The sequence below is a fragment of the Octopus bimaculoides genome, chromosome 20 (genome assembly GCF_046866305.1).
Source record: "Octopus bimaculoides isolate indiv1 chromosome 20, ASM4686630v1, whole genome shotgun sequence".
Classification (NCBI taxonomy): domain Eukaryota; kingdom Metazoa; phylum Mollusca; class Cephalopoda; order Octopoda; family Octopodidae; genus Octopus; species Octopus bimaculoides.
Window position 1 is genome coordinate 5,129,101 of NC_142947.1, and position 9,249 is coordinate 5,138,349.

Here is a 9,249-nt window from a genome sequence, read left to right on the forward strand (position 1 = left end):
AGAGGGGGTGGGGGAAGGGAGGGAGGGAGAGGTGAATGATCTGGTATGGAAATTCAATGTCACTGCAGATTATATCCTGGGTAAGAAAAAAAGTTAGTAGTAGTAGTAATAGTTGTAGTAATTAGTTGTTTTTGTTATTTAACACCAGGTCAGTCCCACTTATGATCATGCTGCTTTTGTGAGTTTCTTTCTCTTTTTTTTTTCATTTTGTCTTTTTCAGGCATAGTATACCAAGGACTACATTATCCAATGTGTCTTTTGCTGACTAATCTGATAGCGTGAAATAGGTTTTTAGTAGATTTGACTGTTCTTTTTAGCAGGGTGAACCTAATTTCAACCATTATTTAAAAGAAATTGGCTCAAGGTACTTAACACACAATCATCGTAGGTTCAAATCTTACCTAAGAACTTGTAGTAGCCTCGAGCTGAGCCTAATATATATATATATATATATATATATATATATATATATATATACATATATATATATATATACATACGCGCGCGCGATTATGTGAGACGGGAAAGGTTAATGAGTTGTGTTCACGTTGGAGAATTGTAAAAGTATGTTTACAAATGCTATGTGAGTCTGAGTACTTTTATTATGTGTCTGTTCTCAATAGGAATCCGTAAAATAAATCACATACTAAAGTCAATCCTTCCTCGCCACCCTTAAACCTCTCTATGGTCGTGAATTAGCATCATAAATTTTTATTAACTTTTATAAAACTCAACAGAGCGACAGAAACAGTGAATAAATGGATTGAGAAAAGCACTTGCTGTAGGTAGGTAATAGTTATGTCCCCTTATTTTTGTCTCCCATCAAATCTCGACTTGGCCATTCTTCGCTCCGGGTTTGATCAAGTGATTGTCAATCAGACCAAAAAGGCATAGTAAATGCTGTGACTTTGGGAAGGTTTTTATAAGTTGATCATAGGACAAGGTGTCACAAGCTACGTGTGTCGTCTCGGTATAGAGATGGTGGAGTGGCTAGGTGGGAGAATCGTGCAGAAGAATATTTGAAGGGAAGTTTTGAATATTCTCCAGAACCAATCAATGGTCGATGATCTTCAATTAATGACTATCCTGCCTTAGTTTGAGCATTATACATTATCCAATGTCTGTCTTTTTTTTTCTAGATTTGAGGGAGATTTGGCTGCTATTTCTAGCAAGTCGCACGACCATATAGAGCAGATATGAGCAACTTTTTGGACCGCATAAGACATGACTCGTCATTGAGCAACCCACTCTACTAAAAATTCCAAGGCAATTTTTCATTGCGTCTTTTGTTCTAGAGTCTGCTGTCTGTCAGACTCTCTCTCTCTCTCTCTCTCTCTCTCTCTCCCACACACACTCTCTCTCTTTCTCTGTTCTTGCCTACAGCAAGCTCTTCATTGAGGGTGGCCAGAAAGGAAAGGAACTGACGTTTAGTAACTGTTGTTGAGGCTTTTAGATGAGCGAGGGGGGGAGAGAGGGGCAGAGAGAGGCAGAGAGAGAGAGAGAGGGGCAGAGTTGTGTGGAGAACTGCTTTGACAGGGATGAAGTTCAGGAGGATTGGAGAATACAATGGAAAGGGGATAATAATAATAATAATAATAATAATAACAACAACAACAACAATAATAATAACAATAATAATAACAATAATAATAATAATAATAATAATAATAATAATCCTTTCTACTAAAGACACAGTCAAGTCTCCAAATCCCATTACCAATTTGAGGGGACAATCTGTTATGTGGTCCTGGACCACATTGTATATAGGAATAAGACAGGGTGGCCATAGTTGGAATGTCTTTGATCAAAAGTCTGCTTGATTAGGATTTTGACCTGGAGCTAGACAACAACAACAACAACAAAGCAAATTGGGTAAGAAAGAGGGAGAGAGAAGAGCAGGGGAGCGGAGGGAGGAGAGAATAGGAGTGAGTGGGGGGGGGGAGAAAGAAAGAAAGAAAGGAACAAAGAAACCTGAGACAATATGGCAGGAGAGATCTATTGTAAGATGGTACAATAGGTCCCTGAGACAGTGCACTTAAAAGGGTACATTGTTGGGGTGGGGCAGGGGGTGAAGTAAAGGGATATATAGGGTGGTGGTGGGGCTTGGCTAAGAAAGAGTGAAAGAGAGGGGGGGGAGATAGTGAGGGATTAAGAAAGTTACAGGAGATGCATTAGTAAAGAATACACACACACACACACGTGTGTGTAAGTATGTAATATTATTTTACTGTTTTTTGAAAAACGTTTTTAGAAAAAATTCTTGATACAATCACAATTTCTAAAGAAGGATTTTCTTAAATTAAAAAAAATTATTAATTATATGAAACAAAATTGTTTATAAACTCCAACAAAAATGACACAAAGCTTTTCAAAGGAAGTTTTCTTGTGTTAAGCATTTTTTGCTGTTTTTCACTTTATACACACTCACACAAATATATATATATATATATATATATATATATATATATATATATATATATATATATATATATATATATATATATATTTATATATATATATATATATATATATATATATAAACTTTCAACACTCAGCCAGTATATGTGTGTGTGTGTATGTATACATATATATTTATGCATAAATGTATGTGTGCATACACACACACACACATTGTCATCATCATAATCATCATTGTTTAATGTCTACGTTCCATGCTGGCATGGGTTGGACAGTTTAACTGAAAATTTGTAAGCCAGGGAACTGCACCAGGTTCCACTCTGATCTGGCAAGGTTTCTATAGCTGGATGCCCTTCCTAATGCCAACCACTGCGAGAGTGTAGTGGGTGTTTTTTATGTACCAGTGACGGTCTCACTTGGCTTGACAGGTCAACACAAGCATAGTATATTCTTTTCTTTACTACTCTAGGCACAAGACCCAAAATTTGGGGGGAGGGGGCCAGTCGATTCGATCGACCTCAGTACACAACTGGTACTTAATTTAACGACCCTGAAAGGATGAAAGGCAAAGTCAACCTTGGCGGAATTTGAACTCAGAACATAAAGACAGACGAAATACCGCTAAGCATTTTGCCCAACATGTTTCTGCCAGTGATTCTGAGGAAATTTTAGTCCCTGTTCTTAGCTCGTTAAGTGACCACATAAAAGCCTCATTAACCAATATCATTAAATATTTTTGGTATTAATTAGCTCCCACATTCCATCCCAAAGCAATTCTGTTCTAGATGTTTTGTTTACGGTGGGGGGAAGGGGCCACCATTTCCTGCTCCTGTGTCATAGTTTAGCCCCTTAACACTTGGCATTAAAACCCCACTCGCTTGAAGGGCTATTTTTGTTTTGAAGGTTACTCGGTGCCCTCTCTAGTATCGGGGCTTTATAAAGTGTTCTTTATAAATTGGTTAGCATTATGGAAGGGTGTCCAACTCTGGTCAAATCAGACATTGGAGCTTGATGCAATTCTTCAGCTCATTGGATCCTCTCAAACTAACCAATCCATACTAATATGATGACGATGATGATGACAATGATGGTAATGGTGATGATAATGATGACAATGACGACGATGATGGTGATGATGATGATGATGATGATGATGAGGAGGAGGAGGAGGAGGAGGAGGAGGATCACATGGATTAATTTATACTTTGCTTTTTAAGATGGTAGTGCATGGTTTGCAGGAATATTTTGTTGCCATTTCTAGCAGATGGAATGATTGTGTTGACGTTTCTTTGATGGTTTCTGAAATACAGCCTGTCACTATAGCAACCACAGAATATGGTGCTACATCAACTGTTTCTGTAGCTGTAGAATGCTTTGCTACAAAGAACATCACTTTTTCATTATCATAGCAACATACCGTAGCAGATCAATACACACACACACACACACACACATACATAAATACAAAGAGCTTCTTTCAGTTTCCATCTACCAAATCCACTCAAAAAGGTTAACCTGAGACTAGAGCAGAAGACATTTGCCCAAGGTGCCACTCAGTGGGACTGAACCCCAAACCATGTGGTTGGGAAACAAATTTCTCAACCACATGGCCATGCCTACATGTGGCAATGCCATGTCATTATTACCAAACATGAATGTGTGGTTAAGAATCTTTTCTTTTAAGTGCATGGTCTTAGGTTCAGTCCCACTGTGCTGCAGCTGGAGCACTGTGTCTTTTACTACAGCCCTTGGGGGACAAGGCCTTGTGACTGGATTTGGTAGATGGAAACTGAAAGAAGCCCATCATGTGCGTGTGTTCTTGTCTTGGTGGTTGCAAATGAGCACGATGCAGGTGATGCTGTTTATTTCCAATCTTCTGTAAAATCATGTCCAGCCATGGCGAACCGTTACCTCGCTGTGAAACAGGTGAGGGTTGACATCTGAAAGGGCAACCAACCGTGGAAACGTTTACCTTAACGAATTCCATCTGACCCATTAAAACGATGAAGGTGGCGATGATGATGACACCTACGTCCATCTAGGTGTTTTTCTTTGCTTGTGCACACAAACACACACACACGCAAACGCATGAACACACACAAGTATTGGTAAATGTACATCCAGAAAAATCATAAACTGGAAAAGGACCGAATACAAATTATTGTGTCAAGTATTTTGAAAACACACACACACACTTACTCACACACACACACCCACACACCTTATTAGAGACCAGTTTGTGTTGTCAAGTGTGACTCATAGAAGTATTATTGATTCAGTCCTCCTGACATTTGGTTCCATAGGACAGACATTAATAGATAATAGTGCTGTGATGGTGGGGGTGCGGGGGTGGAGAGGCACATAGTATCAGTAGAGAGGGGGAAGAAATATCATTGTTATACAGGGGGGGGGGAAGGATGTTATGGCCTATTGAAGAGAACATATTTATGTCTAGCATGATGGTGGGGGGAAGGGTGGCCACAGCAGTAGTTTTATCTCTGGTTGTGATGATGATGATGATGATGATGGTCTTTGTGGTGTTAGTAGTGGTGGTGATGATGGTGGTGATGGGGAGGTTGGTGATTGTGGTTGTAGTATCGTTATTGCTTACATTTTCTGCACTGTTGTTAGTTTATTTATTTATCAATATTATTTATCTCATATCACAATTAAAAAACCAGTCTTGTTTGTTATATTTTCTAACAGGCCAATCTCGCAAGTTCCCTGCTGTTCTGTTGATAGCACTGATATAGGAGTGTCTGTAAAGTGCTGCAGAACAACTATTTCAGTATTTCTATCAGTGCTTATAACTTTCATAAAAACATACACACACACACATAAATTCTCATTTGTTCTTCTCATCATAGATGCATCAGGTAATGCACCAACACATTTGCACAATAACCTAGGCTTATGTAAAAACAGTAACACGATTCAGGGTAATATTTCGTTAGGCGTGCCATTCAGGAAGGGCCGCGGACCGCATTTTGCTCATGCAGTCACTCGATCCAGAACCGAAACAACATTCAAATCTGTCTTTTATGATAATCTCGAATCGATGTATTTTGTTGTCATAAATTTTAACTTTGTAGCATTTATTTCTGTATCTCAATTTTGAATATTTTCCCTATTATTTTATTCCGTTATATTTCCATATTTTATTATAAAATATCTAAATATATCGACGACGATATATTTTATATGGTAATCTTCCAGTTTCGAGAGGTTAAAAAAGTAAATAAAATACAAGGGAAATAACTGAACGTCTTACCAGTATTATCTGTACAACTTTGTTTATAAATCAATCACGTGATTTGATTGACGTTAACTGTTTATATATAAATCACACACGAGATTGAATATCATAGTTTCTTATGAGAAATCGAAAATGCCTCGTGGAAGACCGGCTGCACATCTTATTGTTGCTGAAAACGAAATCCTCACTCGTGAATTAATATTAGAGGAAAAATGAAAAATCTGTGATTTAAGCAGTAGCTCAAGATACAGAATGTTGGAATGGTGTGCGCGTCGTCGACTTATTAGAAATAAGTTTACCTGCGACGACTGTCTAGTACCATGCGGACGTATTACACGTGGTGACAGAATAGATGGAAAAGAATGGTACTGTAAACAGTGTAAAAAAAAGAAATCTGTCTGCTACAGTTCATTTTTTGAAAGGAGCCATATTCCACTCTTCAATCTGGTGTTGCTTATTTACTGCTGGTGCAAGGAAATAATGCAAAAACATAAAGTCGCATGCTGTTTGTAAAAAGAAAAAAACATTTTAAACTTTCATAAAAAAAAAAAAATTCCGTCGCATGCTGTTTTAGATTCTTTTCTGCCTGTTAAAATTCCGTCGCATGCTGTTTTAGAGAAAAAGTAGTACGGATAATACTGGCAAGTCGTTCAGTTATTTCCCTCGAATATTTTTATTTATTTCTTTTACCGCTCGAAACTGGAAGATTACCTTTTATATAACGACGAAATAAAATGTTCCTCTGTCACGTCGCGTCTCGCCGGTGTTTCGAGAATTCCTCTCTAAGGGAGATAAATCTGTGGCACGTTATTTCGTCGAAAAATTCTTCCGTTCAAAATATTTTTTTCAAATCCCACTGTCATCATCCAAAATTCTTCTATCTGTAAACCATAAAGCTTCTCACGACAAAAATAACAAGAACACCATGTACTGGTGAAATAGATATTTCTAGTAACGCTTTGAAAAATCAAAGATGCAGAGGTCAATTTATAGTTGTTTTAAAATATCAAGAGTTAGTTCCCTTGCAATTTCGAATTGCCGACAGCCTTCTTCGTCATAGCAATTAGTTTCCTTGTTAAATAGTTAAATTAACCAACATATACCCGTGTGTTACCCAGATACGTGCGTCCTTAATGTAATTCTCAGAAAGAATCAGTGAGACACCGTTTGTGGCAAGGCTGAATCATTGAATTACATTTTCAATTCGTCACACAAACTTCCACGCATTTTCCTTCAACCTTTCTTCACTCACACCACCTGAGTCGTCTCGAGGTTATGGTAAAAGACACTTAGCAAAGATGTTATTCGGTGGGATTAAGCGCGGGAATTATTTTGGATGCGAAGCGAGTTTCTCAACCACTCAACAAACCTGTTTGAATCGCATGTTTTTAAGCGTTAAGAATAATTTGAGGATAATTGATTAAAATAGTTGAATCCGAGGCTACTCGTAATGATGAGCGTCGGCAAAATTAATGGAAATAGTTCGAATAACGGAATAAGTATTGTCATACCGCCGGGAAGACTGGCAGCTTCCATAAAAAAAGATATAAAATGCTTGTGTTGCAGGATAATGAATTAGGATTAGTGAGGTAATAGCCAGAGGCAATCATGTGTTCTCTTAAATAACTGAAACATGTCTTGTACACTACTAGCGTCTGATTGGTTACACTAGTACACAGATTAACAGTGAAAAACAAGAAAACAGTCCTGTAGTTTAACTCACCTCATTTGTAGTGTTGTATACCATAAGTTCATTACAAATTTAGTCTCATTGTTTTTGCGAGTTTTTGTAGCCAATCAGGGCCTGGTGAATTATATGAAGAAGATGGAGCAGTTGGGAAGATGGCTCCACAGAATGTACAACCATTTTCCAATGTTGTCATGAATATTCTAACCACTCAGAAACTTTAGTCATTTAGAGACTAAAAGCACATGAGCCATGTTGTGGCTATTTAAGTGAACACATGATTGTTACGTTCTTTTTTTCGCTTTCAGTGACAGCCACGAGTTTGTAGTCACATTTTACTTTATTCCCCAGGCTGAATTCCTCAGCAGGGGTTAGCTTTGGTTTTGGTTTGCCTTCAACAGAAAAAACTTCCTCTCGTAGAGATTATTCAGTGTTCGGTTCAAGATCTCCAAATGATTCTTGAGTATCTTTTATGGAGTCCACTCTGAATGTAAACTTTCAGACCAAATCTTTGGCGTGAGAATCACTTGAACTCTTGGGAGAGAAAAGTCATGGGTGCATCCTCTCTCATCTGACCAACTACAGCCATTACCCATCAAAGAGTATCACTGGCTGATATCTATCATTCTCTCGTTAATTGTTTGATGTGTCTGTGTATTTGTGGGCAAACGAGGTCAATCTCTTGACCCTTCCATCCATGACCCTAAGGATCATCACAGGGGAGAAGGGGCTGCACCAGGACCCGTCTTGCATTCATTCACGATGGGATAGACTGGAGCAATGAAGTAACATGCTGAAGGACACAACTCACCACCCAGCCCTCGAATTGAACCCATGACATTATGATCCGAACACCCAACACCCTAAACACTCAGCCTAAGCCCCAGTAAAAGAAGGATTTTACACAAATAATTTAGTAACATGAAAGTATTTGCTATGGAGGAAGACAAGTTTGTCATCTTGGATCTTTTGGTTTGCAACAAATACAGAAATTAGGGATCCTTCATTGTAATTGGTCGTTGTTGTTGTTTAACCCCAGGTTACCTTGTATCTGTTCCAAATGAGTGAACCTATGATCAAAGGCACTCCAACTGTGACCCTCAAATCTTTATTTCAGGAAGTTTGTCCAGGACTAAGTCATTGTGCCCATCCATCGTCAAGTAGGGCATGAATTGAGGGAGACTTTGTTGCTATTTCTAGTAAATGCACTGACCACATAGAAGCTCTCTCTCTCTCATTCTGATGATAAAACGGTTTTGGTGCATATCTACTGAAATATCTCTGATAATCAGGTTAAATAAAATTTTAAATAACTTTATTCTTATCTCACCAAAATAATGCACTGTCATCTCTGACCCCCCCCCCCCAAATTATCTCCCTCCCTTCACAGATTATCTCAATGGCTAAAGAACGATGGTTGGCTGTTGTTATCAATCTCGTTCTGGAAATGACCATCCTGTTTTCTTAAAGGTACATAGGACAACATTATCGAACGTCTTCCTTGTTTATGACAATAGTAATCTGAGAGCTGCTATTTCTAGCAAACCAGGAAACCACGTGATGACTCCCTCATTGATTAGTCAAAGCAAGAAATAAGAACCCTTTTTATAGTTGCTTCTTGTTTGCGGCCATTCTGTTGCCCAGATGTAAGTTTGGTGATCTGTACCATTCTTTCCCACAGATAGGTTTCTTAGGTACCCATATGTTCACAAGGAGATGTAGACACCTGCTTGGCTCTTTTCACTTTAGATGATGTAGTAAGTGTGTGAAGCTGGATCTGGTCAGTTTGAACGTAAAACATGGAGAATATTCTGGGCTGGATATGGCACTGGCGTGACTGTGTGGCAAGAAGCTTGCTTCCAAACCACATGGTTGCAGGTTCAGTCCC

General features: G+C 38.4%; 1 long non-coding RNA gene across 2 annotated transcripts in view; it reads left to right on the plus strand.

The window, feature by feature from the left end:
• Positions 1-30: 30 nt before the first annotated feature.
• The window catches only part of LOC128250319 (uncharacterized), a 25,702-nt gene continuing 16,483 nt past the window's right edge, over positions 31-9,249 (plus strand). Inside the window, exon 1 of one of the 2 annotated variants that reach the window (XR_016237705.1) lies at positions 31-80. This is a non-coding gene — a long non-coding RNA (uncharacterized LOC128250319). The other variant, XR_008266327.2, reaches the window with a different exon arrangement.